Source organism: Panicum virgatum, chromosome 3K (genome assembly GCF_016808335.1).
Source record: "Panicum virgatum strain AP13 chromosome 3K, P.virgatum_v5, whole genome shotgun sequence".
Taxonomy (NCBI): Eukaryota; Viridiplantae; Streptophyta; class Magnoliopsida; order Poales; family Poaceae; genus Panicum; species Panicum virgatum.
The window spans coordinates 47,620,946-47,634,930 of NC_053138.1; the positions used below are offsets into that span (position 1 = coordinate 47,620,946).

The 13,985-nt window shown below is 48.0% G+C and overlaps 1 pseudogene; it reads right to left on the reverse strand.

Annotated features, from left to right (window-relative positions):
• Positions 1 to 1,360: 1,360 nt before the first annotated feature.
• LOC120700974 lies at positions 1,361 to 5,659 on the reverse strand (annotated as a pseudogene).
• Between the last annotated feature and the right edge of the window lie 8,326 nt (positions 5,660 to 13,985).

Consider the following 13,985-nt stretch of genomic DNA (forward strand, 5'->3'; position numbering starts at 1 on the left):
CATCTAGTTTTCTTGCCAATTATAATAGGGACCTCATTTTTTATGACCCCTAGACTAGATAAACCAATTCAAGCTCTATCCTAACCCTAGTATTGCAATGTAATAAGTCCATGTAACCATATTGTACCTAGTTTTAGCAATAGAATTTGGTCATAGCAAACATTTGACAGCTCTAGCTAGGTTGTAACTTGTAAGAAAGGGAAGCCTTTCCCCTCTTGGCAAGAATGAAGAAAGAAATAATGTATGTAATATTTGTAGAAAAAAATATATGTATATGTTTTTTAAGACTAGTTTTGTGCCCGTGCATTGCTACGGGTAACAAACAATTGTCCCTGATGTTCTAATAGCAATTGGCGGAATACTGAATAAATAGGCATGCAAATATTATGCACTTATTTCACTTGTGGCATGTAGAAAGCCTAGCCTAAGCAAGGGCGGAAGTTGTGACATGAAGCACCCATACATAGACATTCTCCATTCACATACAAATATTAAGAGAGGAAGCATTTCCTTTCCCATTGCATTCGCTATACATCTCGGATCAAATATCCACCAATATCATATCATGTAAAAAACATTCACTCGGAAGGCAAAAATCTACATAATATATGATGCTAATAGCAACCGAGGCAATGGAGCTCAACAAATTACACAACAGCCTCATCAAAGTTCATATAGAGATAATCGACATTTGGATGACCAGCCTTTTCTAAAGCACATGTTTGTATCAGATCATAAGGAAAACACATAGTATAAGTACACATACATACGGAAAGGATACCGAGGACACAACTATCCACCATAACACACACAATGCTTGGAAACAAAGAAAAACCCATCCAAGTTCTTGAGTGCCTGTATTTGTCATCGTTGGTCTCCATCGACAAAGCAAACGCTAGATGAACAAGATGACCACGGACTGCCCGAGCAAATCGAGGAAATGCTCCATCACACGGTGACTTTGGAAGGAGCTGCAACATCATACTCTTTTTGGAAACCAGAATTGAAGAACTAAGAAATGCTTACTCATTTGGGTTAGGAAGAAATACAAATAATAGCAATGATCCCAAACTGGAAATGATCATACCAAGTCTTTTGCACAGCAAGTCAGATAATAAATTATTTCCTAATTTGTATGCTGAATAACCTATTAATCCTATATTGAAAAAACTTATGTTTTTGTGCACCATTGACTATTTCAGAGTAACTTATCAAGCAAGGAACGTTATCGATGAGGCTAGGCAGCTGCTACTTAGCAGTGTATTCCCCTGGTACATGAATGCAACATCACTGTTTGTTGTAACTCTTAGCTTGCTCGGCGAGCTTGGACAGGAGAGTTCTGCTGATGCCATATTATAGTTCAGTTTTCAAAACTTGCAGCATGATGCATCTGCAAGGTTGTGAGAATCAGTGAGCTAACTTTAACGCAAGATTAACATACATCAATATATAGGACAACAATTGCATTAGTTTACGGCACCAACAGCAATTAGGACACTGAACAGTATTTTGAATTATTACATTATATAGCAATTGGCCCTGTGTTGCTACGGGGCAAATAATATTTTTCTAAAAAACGAAATGCAAATAAAGTGACATAGTTTTATGAGACAATCTATGCCACTTTATTTGCATTTCGTTTTTTTAATTAAGTGACATAGTTTTATGAGAAAATCTAACACATAAAACTACCTTAAAGAACAGTATTTAGAAATTCACTGTGTTCGGATTCACCAAAATTTTGTTTGTAAATTCTATACTTGCTTATGTTCAATTAGAACTTTACAGTTTGAAAACAAACATTTACAAACCTACGTATCTCAAGAATGCATTTGACCTCATCAGTCAGTCGCACAAGCATTGAGCCAAACGCTTTCTTGGTCCTCGTTACTACTAATATTTGACCTCATTAGTCACTCGCACAAGCTTTGTGCCAAATCCTAAAAAATGACACTCCCAAACAACTATAAGCAAGTAGTGTAGCTGGTTGCCTCGCTCAAAGAATGAGGGATTTTGTGTGTGGCCGATTGGAGGCAACAACTTCGATCTCATGAGGTCACGGCCAGTGTCAAAGGAAGCACCAGGCAGTAACACTCTGGGAAACTCAACTGGTTTTAGTCTTGCATATCTCTCCATATTGGTTGCTGCCATTTTAGTGGAAGGAAAAGGAGGGTGGTGGAAAACTACACCTGCAAAGAAAGAGCTCGATTGGGGGTTCTTGCCATGCTTGTGCCGTCCAACGAAAGGGTTGAAGCACGTTCGCATCCAGGGATGCATGCAACTGGCCTAATCAACATATGGATCGCACTGCAAAAGAGTGTTAACTGTTGTTATTCTACCAGGCTCAGCCTGAAAGTTCTGTGATTGTGATAATTCATCAAATTCATGTGTGATGTGCCATGGATACAACATGAGAGTAATTATCCTTGACCCCTCAAGACGAAATATGAGGCATATCTACCATGTTAGGACAAATAATACGATGGTCAGCTTATAGTATCACCTTATTTAAGTAGAAAAAAAGTTAACGCAGTTCAAATTTACGCTATAATTTTTAAGGTCTTTCTGTGGATCTCTGTCAGGTCTTTCTGTTGCAGAGATAACAAAGAAAAATTCTTCAAAATAGTAAAGGTTGCAGGTAGAGAATACAGAGAGAGCCTAATTGTAATGTAGAAAGTTGAAGTAGAAAATCGAGTAGGGCTATGCCAAAGGGCCCAACCAAAGCCAAACCATTAATTATCCTAGAGTGCAGAACTGCAGTTCATGACCCAAATACAACAAAAACCAGGGATCCGTGACCTAAGCATAAATTGTCACATCGGATTAAGAGAACATCACATATACGGTGAGAAACAGTTCATCACCTTGATCCTGGATGATTGATGCACTCAAACACACAACCACAGACGTCGGGGAGGGCTAGCTTGCTGGCAGTTGTCACTTCTGGCATATGCTTGTAGTTCTAGAAGAAGTGTACTGCACCAATGATGAAAGAACTCAAGAAATGCATCAGAGAGTCAGACCAATAAATAAACCCAAGAATTACAATATTTCTTTCAGTTTCTCCACTCTTTTCTATTCTTGGAACTCTTCCTCTTCTCCTGGATCTATGCATGAAATTTCTCTACATATATGCAACAATTTATCATATGATATAGTGGATAAAAGAACTGCACACATTTTTGTCAATTCCCTAGCAAGCTCCTGCCATTTTCAAAAGACTCAAAGATGAGAACATGAAATAAAATACATATCCACTCTTAAATCTTAATTTATTCTGGATATTGTTCCACAAGCATAAATAGTTGAAATCAGGACAATGATAATAGATATACACCATCTCTGCCAAAATATGAGCTAGGAAGGGAGGGGCTTGGAAAGTTGGATGTTTCTATGCTTTACTAATTTGGGCCTAGGCTGGTCTTTATGCACAATATTTCCAGTTAATGCACATTGCATACCAGGTTGTTTCTTAAATAATTGAAGCGAGCATACTTAGTTGGTGGGAACGTCAAACAAATTTTTTGATGGATTACAACACCAGAGCACAATGTGCTATCGACATCAACATCCTATATTAGCATTCAATTCAAGCATATGGACCAACCGTGATTTCTACTTATTTACAACAATTAATAAAAGACATAAGACTTGAGCAATTGAACAATATTCGAGCTGTAATGTAGTGGGTGAACTAAGGTTTTAAATAGCCGGCTATAGCTTCTCCTATAGACCGCTATAGCTTCTAGAAAGGACGGCCGCTATGGTATTTACCCCGCTAAAGCCGGTTATAGCCCGCTAAATTCCAGCTATAGCTCGCTAAACACTGTAACGGCAGCTTGAAAGTGATCGGGTGCTCTAACCTAAGAGGGGGAGGGGGTGAATTAGGTACTAATTAAAAACTTGACCTATGGCTCCAACTAGTTTGCACAAAACTTAAACTAATTCAAGATATCTAGATGTGCAACTAGGTTGTTCTAGTGTGAAACCCCTATCCCAAAAGAGTTATGTACCCTATAGCCTTTCCTAACAAGAAACTATTCTATGAAAGTAAAGGCACAAAGGTTGCAAGTATTAAATGCGGAATCTTAAAGAGCGGGATAGGAGATAGCAAACTCTTGACTCGGGTGTTTATCCCGTGGTTCGGTTAGCCATAAAGGCACACCTACATCCATGTTGTTGTAGCACTCACTAAGAGTATTGCTACTCAGCCACCAAGTCTTTTCCGTGAACACAATCACAGTCACCTTGCCCCCGGGTTCCACTAAGGAGCTTCTCCACAAAGGATGGGGGTCTCCACGTCCCCCACACAAAGATGTCGTCGCCGCTCCACACCAAGTCGGAGGGTCGATGACGTTGCCGGCGAGCTTCGCAGCTCCAAGGAGGCCGGCGCACCAAGCTCTTGTTTGGTTCACTAGAGAACCACAGCACAAAGGCTCAAGGCCTTGCAATCTCACTCACTAAGAGCTATTCTAGCACTCACACTTTACAAGCTAGTGCTAAAAGCTAAGGATATGATCTTGATGCTCTTGTATGGCTTGGAGATGTTCTTGGGTGTGTGTGGGATGTTTAGCAACTCCAGCGAACTTCAAATGGCCGGGGTGAGGTGTATATATAGGCCACCAAGTCTTGTAGCTGTTGCTCCAATGGTCAGTACAAAATCTGCGTATCATCAGATGAACCGATGCCTCTAGCTGGGGTAGCGTCAGTTCATCCGGTCACTCATAACCCGAAGTAGCAGTTGAACTCCTGACAGCTGACGTCATTACACCGATAGAATGCATCGATGCTTCACCAGTTCAACCTGTGCTGAAGACTTGGCTCTTGCGCGACTTGCACCGTCTCTGGAACACAGTACGCCCAATGCACCGATGCCCCTTTTTGAACCATCGGTTCATCCGGTACCTATAAGCTGACTTGGTTTTGATTCCCTTCTGCACCAAAATACCATGGCGTCGGTTCTTCCGGTACTACCGACCGAAGAGGTTTCAGGGCGCTTCCCTGAGACCCCCGTAGGGGCGGCCCTTCGGGCCTAACTTTGCCTATCTTCTCTTTGTCATCACTTGAACCTAAAAGCCTTAGAATGATCATCTTAACAATCATATTAGTCCAAGTGTTGTGTGTGTCATCAATCGCCAAAACAATATATTGAAATATGGCATGAGAGGCCATTTTCTCTACACAGCTCTGCCGCTAAACGTCTTAGCCGATGATTGAAAATCTTGGGGTGAACAGAATAGAAGTCTACCATCTTGGAGAGCCTCTTCTTGCGCTTGGTGTTCTTCTCAGCGAGCATGTGCTGCTTCCCAGTGCACCGGCACACGATCTTGCCCCTCCCCATCACCAGGAACCACTTGTCCAATGCCTTCCCGACACACAGACCGAACAAGACCGAATCAGCAAAGGTACCGAACAATCCAATGACTCACAGGAACCGAGGAGGAGCTAGCAAGAAAGAACCTTATGCATCTTCATCTTGTACCTCTTCTTCGCCGCCGCGACGACCGCGAACGAGGTGAAGGTGGCCGGCTTGCGGAGGAGCGGCGACGCAACGGGACGGTGGTGGCGGCCAGCGGTGTGTCGTGGGGAGCTTCCTGGCTCCGGCACAGCGGTAGACAGCGAGGGGCGCGGGGCAAGAGAGGGAGAGGGACAACGCCATGGCTTCTCCGTGAGAGTGATTCCGCTTCCGCTTTGCCTCAGATTTCGAATTGGATGGCGGAGCCCCGCGCTACCGGCTCGGTGAAGTCCCGCAGCATCGTGTCGGAGCCGGGCGGAGGAGCTAGAGGGGCGCCGCCGGATGGGGAGCCCCGTGGTGTCGGGTGGGAGCCGGGCGGAGGAGCTGGAGGGGCGGGCGCCAGACGGGGAGCCCCGCGCCACCGGCTCGGCGGAGTCCCGCGGCGTCGGGTCAGAGCCGGCGTCGAACTACGGGAGGCGACCTGGACGGGGAGGCGCAGCGGCGCGAAGAAGGGTGATGGAGGCAGGGAAGGGAGGAGAGTGGCAGGAGGCGTTGGCCCGCGGAGCCCGGCGAGCAGGGGAGAAGGTGGATGCGCGCGATGGAGGTCGCGGTGTCAGGTCAGAGTGGCAGGAGACAGGGTCGCGTGGAGGCGCGGAGATAGGCAGGGAGGTGCGCGTTGGAGGCAGGGAAGTTGTCGCGAATGTGGGAGGCGAAGGCCGGTTTGCAGGGTAGAAGGAAGTGGCCGGCGAGGATGGGGAGTCGGGGGAGCGGTTAGAGAGGCAGACACATTAGCGGAGCGGACCCATGGAAGGTGTTGACGACGCGGGAGGGAGGCAGAACGAAACGGCGGACACACGGACCGCCTGAACATGAGTTATGTTCTTTTCAAGTAGTGTAGAGATTGCAGGGTATTGTTATCATTCCTATTTGGTAACCACCAAAAAATGGGGAAAAAATATGGTAGCACCCAACCATAAAAAACGGCCAGTTAAGCTTTAACCGATTATATCTGCTGTAGATGAGTGTGTTGTAGGAACCACCAGCCCCATTGCTATCAGAAACTGCCACCGTATCGATCATCACTTCCTCTTCCTCCACTAGTTGATGGTGGCTCACTCTACCTCGCCCTTTATCGAAAATAGCCTTCTAATTAAAAGATAATATACCACTAAGAATGACCCCACACGAGGGAATAAGTGATTGTCTAACTGCGCTAAGAATAGCCTCACCAGATAGTCTGGTGACGAGGCATTTGCACTCGTCGAACAATCCAAAGGTCCGGAGCTAACTTGGCTTGAGAAGGAAAAGAAGCAATCACGGTGGATTTCACCAATGGTATAATCTCTACCCCTATTAAAAACATAAGATATAGGTGTATCTATCTCTTTATCGTTCTGGTAAGCCCAAGGTTTTAAATAGCCGGCTATAGTTGTTTCAGAGGGAATCATCTCTCAGAAAGGCGGCTCGCAAGTGGCCTACTTTCCCAAGGTCGCCGGTTGTAACACCCTAATTTTAAATTTCAGTATTTATTAATAAATTAATTGGCTTTATTTAATTTTTCTAAGGTTTATTGTGTTTAGTTGGCATTTAATCTAATTTCTTGTTCCTTAATGATTAAAATTTATCCTAGGTTTAAATTTTTGGTTGCATTCATGCTGGTGCATAATTTTATTTGAGTGTGGTTTGAATTCAAATTCAAATTTGAATTCAAACTTTGTTTGAATTAGATTTAGAAAGGAGAAGAATAGGAAAAACAAAACCCAAAACCCAAACCCATAGCAACCCAAATCCCAAGACCCAGCCCAAACTTCTCTCCCAAGCCGGCCCAGCGCGGCCCATGGCCAGCCCAGCACGCTGGCCCAGCCTCTCCCCCCCCCGACCCACTTCCAGCGCCTCAGCCAGCCCGCGCCCTCTCTCCCTCACGCGCGGCCCAGCACGCCAGCGCGTCGCCCGCGTCGCGTGACGCCTCCCCTGGCTCCCTGCGCGCCCGACCCCACCAGTCAGCGCTCGCGCGACGCGCTCCCCGCGAGTCGCTGCCAGCACGGCCCCACCCGTCAGCGGCTCCCTCTCCCCCTTTCCTTCCTCCTCGCCGCGAAACAGAGCCCCCGAGATCCCCGGCGAGCTCGCCGGGATCATTATCCCGCTGCACCCCGCCGAGATCCCCGGATCCCCCCTATAATTGGGCCCTGCGACCTTCTCTTCCCCATCCTCGCCCCACAACTCCACGCCCGAACCACCAGCGCCGCCGCATCCCTCCGCCAGGACCGTCCGCCGCCGGTAAGCGAGCTCGCCACCGCTTTTCTCGCCGCCAGTGGCCCCGGAGCCCCCCTGACCCCCGTATCCTTCCCGCAGGGCCGCCTTGGGTCAAGTCGTGCCACCCAGGAGCCCGGAGAGCCCCTGCTTCGACCCCGCCGCCGAGCTTCGTCCGAGCGCCGCCCGGACCTCGCCGCCGGTTCCCTGCGCCGCGCAAATCAGCCTCCCCAAGCCCTCGGTGAGCACCGCCCGGATCTCCTCTTTCTTTTGCACGAGTCGTCGTAGCCCGAGACCCACGGCGGAGCCCTGGCACCGCACGCCGGCGGCCTAGCGCCGCCGCTCCACGCCGTGCACCCTGCTCCATCCCCCGCAGCACCTTGCCCTCCACTCCAGTGGATTGCGCATGCCTCCCTCTTTCCCCACGGCCAAACCGGGGCCCAAACCAAGTCCAGCAGCCCCGTTTTCCCTACTCCGGCGACCCCTCAGCCGCGGAGCAGAGCTCCGGCGACGGCGCCGCCGCGTCCTGCGCGCCCAATCTCCCTGGACCGCACGATCCGTCGCGGACGGACGCGATTAGATCGCGTACCGGTTCGATCTAATCCGCCGGATCTCGATCCAACGGATCAGATCCGAAGATACCGGTTCGGCCCGCCCCTTTTGCTAAAGAACCCCTGAAGTTTTCTACAATCAACCCGCGGTCCATCGGTTTAGAAAAATATTTACGTACAGGTCCTGTTTTTAATGTTTAGGCCCCTGCCCTTTCCGGAAATAGTGCCCGCCGTCCCTGTCCTTGTGTTTTTGCATGTTAGCCCCTATAGCTACGCTTTAATTACGTTTTAGCCCTCGGTTTTAGCAGAAAAGCCCCTGGAACTTCAGTTTTATTACAAATAAGCCCCTAGAACTTGTTTTTAGCCCAGAAAATGCGTTTTAGCTCCGTTTTTAGCGTTCTTTATATCTACGCGATCGTTGTAACGCGTAGAACAGTATTAGAGTAGTTTAGTGCGCTGTTTTTATGTATTGATGTACTGTTTCTTAGCTTTTATTAGTGTTTGCTCGTATGCTTATTTTCGTGCATTGTTTTGGCCATGTGTTCGTGAGTAGACGTTGATCCTTCTGAGGAGCCCCAGTACCAGTACCCGGAGCAGCCGTCTTCCGAGCACTTTGAGCAGCAGCCAGAGCAGTACGAGGAAGGCAAGTATAACATGAACAACCTATCACTTTTAATTACAATTTCATACTGCATTTTAATACTGTATGCCTTTAAGGATTTCCTAGCCAGTTTATATCCTTTATATATACCTTTGGGGTTGCATTTTGGTTAGTTGTGCTAGGTTGCTGCGCTACAACACACTCTGGTCCTTTTTAATTAATTTGATTAATGGTTTACTTGAATTTAATCCTGAGAGTGGCACTCTGTGTGGCTTGAGTGGCTCACGTCTCGTTAAAATTGGCTTTTGTTAGAAACATGGTTTAGGGAGCCAACACGGTGCTTAGTGCTTGGTTGGCCACTCTCCATAAGGACCGGTTCATAGAGCGACAACCTGGGACAACAGCGCTACCACAAGGCTAGAATGGGATAGACTTGGCGTAATAATTAGATCTTTTTGGTTTGGAGTAACTTACCTGCGGGGCAAGAGTAGTAAGCTTCAATGGTCCCTGCTCCTCCGGCTTGGTCTGTGCTTGGATTGCGCTCCTGTGCTTGTACCCCCGGAGGTGGGCCCCATCGTCGCCGACCTAACTCTCGCGGTTACGCCTTACCAACGAGATTCTTTTTAAAGGCCTCGTAGTGAGTCGCTGGCCATCTCACCTAAGGAAGTGTGATGAACAACTAGCGTAGCTCACGACTTGTGGGTAAAGATGTGCAACCTCTGCAGAGTGTAAAACTGGTATACTAGCCGTGCTCACGGTTATGAGCGGCCCAGATCCTCCTTTTGATTAGTGAAGTTATCTCCTTCCGATGAGGGAGGTGCTTCTCGGGGTTTACCTTGGTGGCTTGGTTTTGGTATGGTTCTCAGTAGTAGTATAATTAATTCTGATTAATTACTATGTAACTGGGTTAATGGTAATTCATCAACTTGTAGTAAATAGCTTTAATAAAACTTTGCCAACACTTAAAAGCTAATGCAGTTGAGTCAGCCAGCCTAGAGCCTCATAGTTTGTGTTATACTTGTTGAGTACAAGTTGTGTACTCACTCTTGCCTCTTTCTCTACTTTTTCCTCTTGGCTACGCTACTGCTGCTCAGTTCCTGCCGACACGAGGGAGTTCGTCCAGCGCTACCAGGACTACGAGGACTTCTAGGTGCTTCGTCTCCCAGTCGACGTCCCTGTGGCGCCCTGCTTCAGCTTCGAAGAGCTTTATCGTATTTTGTACTTCGCTTCCGCTGTATCAGACATTTTGTCATTATTGTAATAAATAACATTCGTATTCGCTTTATTATGTCTTTTTACGTGATATGTGCTATGATATACTGTTCATTCTGTTGTATATACGTGTGACTTGATCCTGGCACGTATATGATTGCTCGGTTTATGTTCTTTTATAAACCGGGTGTTACAGAGTGGTATCAGAGCCGTATCGACTGTAGGACGAAGCCTAGATAGAACTGGTCGAGTTTTAGGACTTCTTCTCTCCAATCCTTGCCTGCTGAAACTATTTTACTATTATACCCCTTGACTTCTATGACTTTTTACCCGTCTTGCCTTGATTTCTCTCTCTGAAGAATAGATTTCGTAGATTTTGGCCTGAATCAGTCATCTGACCACCATGAGTTAGCTAGGCGACCCTTTAATAATAAAACGATAGCACGTTCCGCGACGCGTTGTGTTAGTCGAGTCTATTGCTAAACTCGGCTAAGTTGTGAAAATTGTCTGCTTGTTATTATGCTACATGTTTGATTTGGATTTTTGACTGATTGCATAGCTTAGTAGTTTAAATTTGTTTAAAGAAAATCACTCAGATGTTAAAGTTAACTAATTAACAAAATGAGTTAGATCGTTGGGGGTAAAACAGTCAACTCTATCCTGTCTACTTTATCATGGCTGAGTCTTTTTCCGCAAAGAGTTATCATATCCATCTGAATTTATTCCTGCAATATCCTTACTCGTAGAATCTTTTGTTCAAATCAGATGGTGAACACCAGGAGCACCGGTTCCGGTTCTGGCCAGCAGCAGGGGCAGAACAACCAGGGTACTGGGATCCCGATGCCTCCGCCTTTGACTCCGGAGCAGTACTTCCAGCTCCAGATGCAGATGATGGCCACCCTGAACAACACCGTTCAGGCTCTTCAGCACGCTCACACTCAGCCTCCGCCTCCTCCACCGCCGCAGCCTCGCGACAGGCGTGCTGAGTTCCTGAGGGGTCACCCGCCGACGTTCTCTCACACGTCCGACCCTCTTCAGGCTGACGACTGGCTCCGTGCAGTGGAGCGTCAGCTGGACATCGCCCAGTGCGATGATCGTGAGCGCGTCTTGTACGCAGCAGGACAGCTGCGAGGGGCAGCTTTGGACTGGTGGGAGTCCCACCCAGTTCACGACCGCGAGTCTCTCACCTGGCTCCAGTTCAGGGAGCGTTTCCGCAGCCACAACGTCCCCGCGGGCGTTATGAAGATGAAACAGAAGGAGTTCCTTGCACTGAAGCAGGTAATCTTAAGTATAATCATTCAGCGTTTTCTTTTGAGCTAATGCCCCCTTGTTCTATCCTTATGAATCTTGAGTTAATCTTCCGATATCTATCTGTCTTGGTGAATTCAGGGGACTATGTCGGTCACGGAGTATCGTGATCGCTTTCTTCAGCTGGCACGCTACGCCCCTGCCGAGGTTGCGGATGACCGCAAGAAGCAGGAGCACTTCATGGAGGGTCTTGAGGACTACCTCCAGTACGCGCTGCTCAACCTCCGCTTCGACGACTTCAACCATCTGGTTGACAGTGCGCTCAACACCGAGCGTAAGCACTTGGAGATGGAGGACAAGAAGAGGAAGGTTGTCCCCGTTGCTTCCGGCAGCAACACTCGTCCTCGACTCCAGCCGCCCCAGCAGTACCAGCAGCAGTACCGGCCTCCTCAGCAGTACCAGCATAGGCCACCGCAGCAGTACCCGCCTCGACAGCAGCAGGCAGGTCAGGGCCCGAGGTTACCGGCACCTCCGGCTCGTGCTGCTCCACCAGCTCCACCGGCACCGCAGGCTCCACGTCCGGCAGCTCCTACCGGACAGCAGGCTCAGGGACCTCCTCGCACCTGCTTTCACTGCGGCCAGCCGGGGCACTACGCCAACGCTTGCCCCCGGAAGGCGCAGGCGGGACAGCAGGGGCGCCCAGCTCAGCCCAGGGCGCCAGCACAGGGCAGGGTGAACCACGTGACGGCCGAGTCAGCGGCCGAGGCTCCCAACGTGGTTATTGGTACGTTCATGGTTAATTCATATCCAGCTACAGTGCTTTTTGATACTGGTGCTACGCATTCCTTCATTACTCAGTCTTTTGTCGAGCATCATGGTATTCATACTAGCACATTAAAGAGGTGCCTGTTAGTATCTTCACCGGGAGGACAGTTGAGGTCTCACACTTACTGCCCGAGAGTCAGTGTTTCTTTGAGGGGAGTAGAGTTCTGTACTGATCTGATGGTGCTAGACACCAAGGGCATTGATGTCATTCTGGGAATGGAGACTCTGGCCAAGTGGGGAGTTCGGATAGATTGTGCTCAGAGGACAGTCTTGCTATCAGCTTCCAGTGGCCAAGAGGTTGTTATCAGTGCAGTAGAGCCTTCTGGATTTCTTCATCAGATGGAGGCTAGACCCACGGACGGTATTCGCGTGGTGTCTGAATTCCCGGATGTCTTTCCGGATGATCTGCCAGGTATGCCGCCTGAACGCGCCATTGAGTTTTGTATTGATCTCTTGCCTGGCACAGCTCCTATTGCAAAGCGGCCCTACCGTATGGCGCCTATAGAGCATGAAGAAGTCAAGAAGACTATTGATGAGTTGCTAGCCAAGGGCTATATCCATCGCAGCTTCTCTCCTTGGGCTTTTCCGTTGTTGCTGGTAGATAAGAAGGATGGCTCGAAGAGGATGTGTGTGGATTATCGGGAGCTGAATGCAGTCACTATCAAGAACAAGCATCCACTGCCCCGTATTGAGGATCTCTTCGATTTGCTTCGAGGTGCTCGTATATTCTCGAAGATTGATCTTCGTTCGGGATATTTTCAGCTGAGGATCCGTCCTGGGGATATTCCGAAGACGGCATTCACCTGCAAGTACGGGCTATATGAGTATACGGTCATGTCCTTCGGCTTGACTAATGCTCCGGCTTACTTCATGCATCTGATGAACATGGTCTTCATGGACTATCTGGATGTCTTCGTGGTGATTTTCATTGATGATATTCTGATCTTCTCCAAGACAGAAGAAGAGCATGAGGAGCATTTGAGACTCGTATTGCAGAGATTGAGAGAGCATCAGCTGTATGCCAAGTTCAGCAAGTGCGAGTTCTGGATTGACGAGGTTCCATTCCTCGGTCATGTTATCTCTCAGGGAGGCATTGCTGTTGATCCGAGTAAGGTGAAGGATGTGCTCGAGTGGGAGACACCGCAGACAGTAAAGGAAGTCAGATCTTTCTTGGGCTTAGCTGGATATTATCGGAGGTTCATCGAGAATTTCTCCAAGATCGCGAAGCCTTTGACTTCTTTGCTAGAGAAGAATGCGGCATTCATATGGACTGATGAGCGTCAGATGGCCTTTGATGAGCTGAAGAAAAGGTTGACTACGGCGCCAGTCCTGACTCTGCCAGACCAGACGAAGAGGTTCACGGTATATTGTGATGCTTCGAAGGACGGTCTTGGGTGTGTTCTGATGCAGGAGGGCAGAGTGATAGCTTATGCTTCACGGCAGTTACGTCGGCATGAGCTGAATTATCCTACTCATGATCTTGAGTTAGCCGCAGTTGTGCATGCTCTGAAGATTTGGAGGCATTACTTGTATGGGCAGCGGTGTGATATCTACACTGATCACAAGAGCCTCAAGTATATTTTCACGCAGAATGAGCTGAACATGCGGCAGAGGAGATGGCTAGAATTGGTCAAGGACTATGATATGGAGATTCACTATCATCCGGGCAAGGCCAATGTTGTAGCAGATGCTTTGAGCAGAAGGAGTTATGTCAACATGGCCGTGGCTTTCCAGATGCCTCCAGAGTTATGCGAGGAGTTCGAGCAGTTGAGTCTGGGTTTCTTGCATCATACTTCCAGTGCAGCATTTGAGGCAGTACCGACTCTAGAGTCAGAGATCAGGC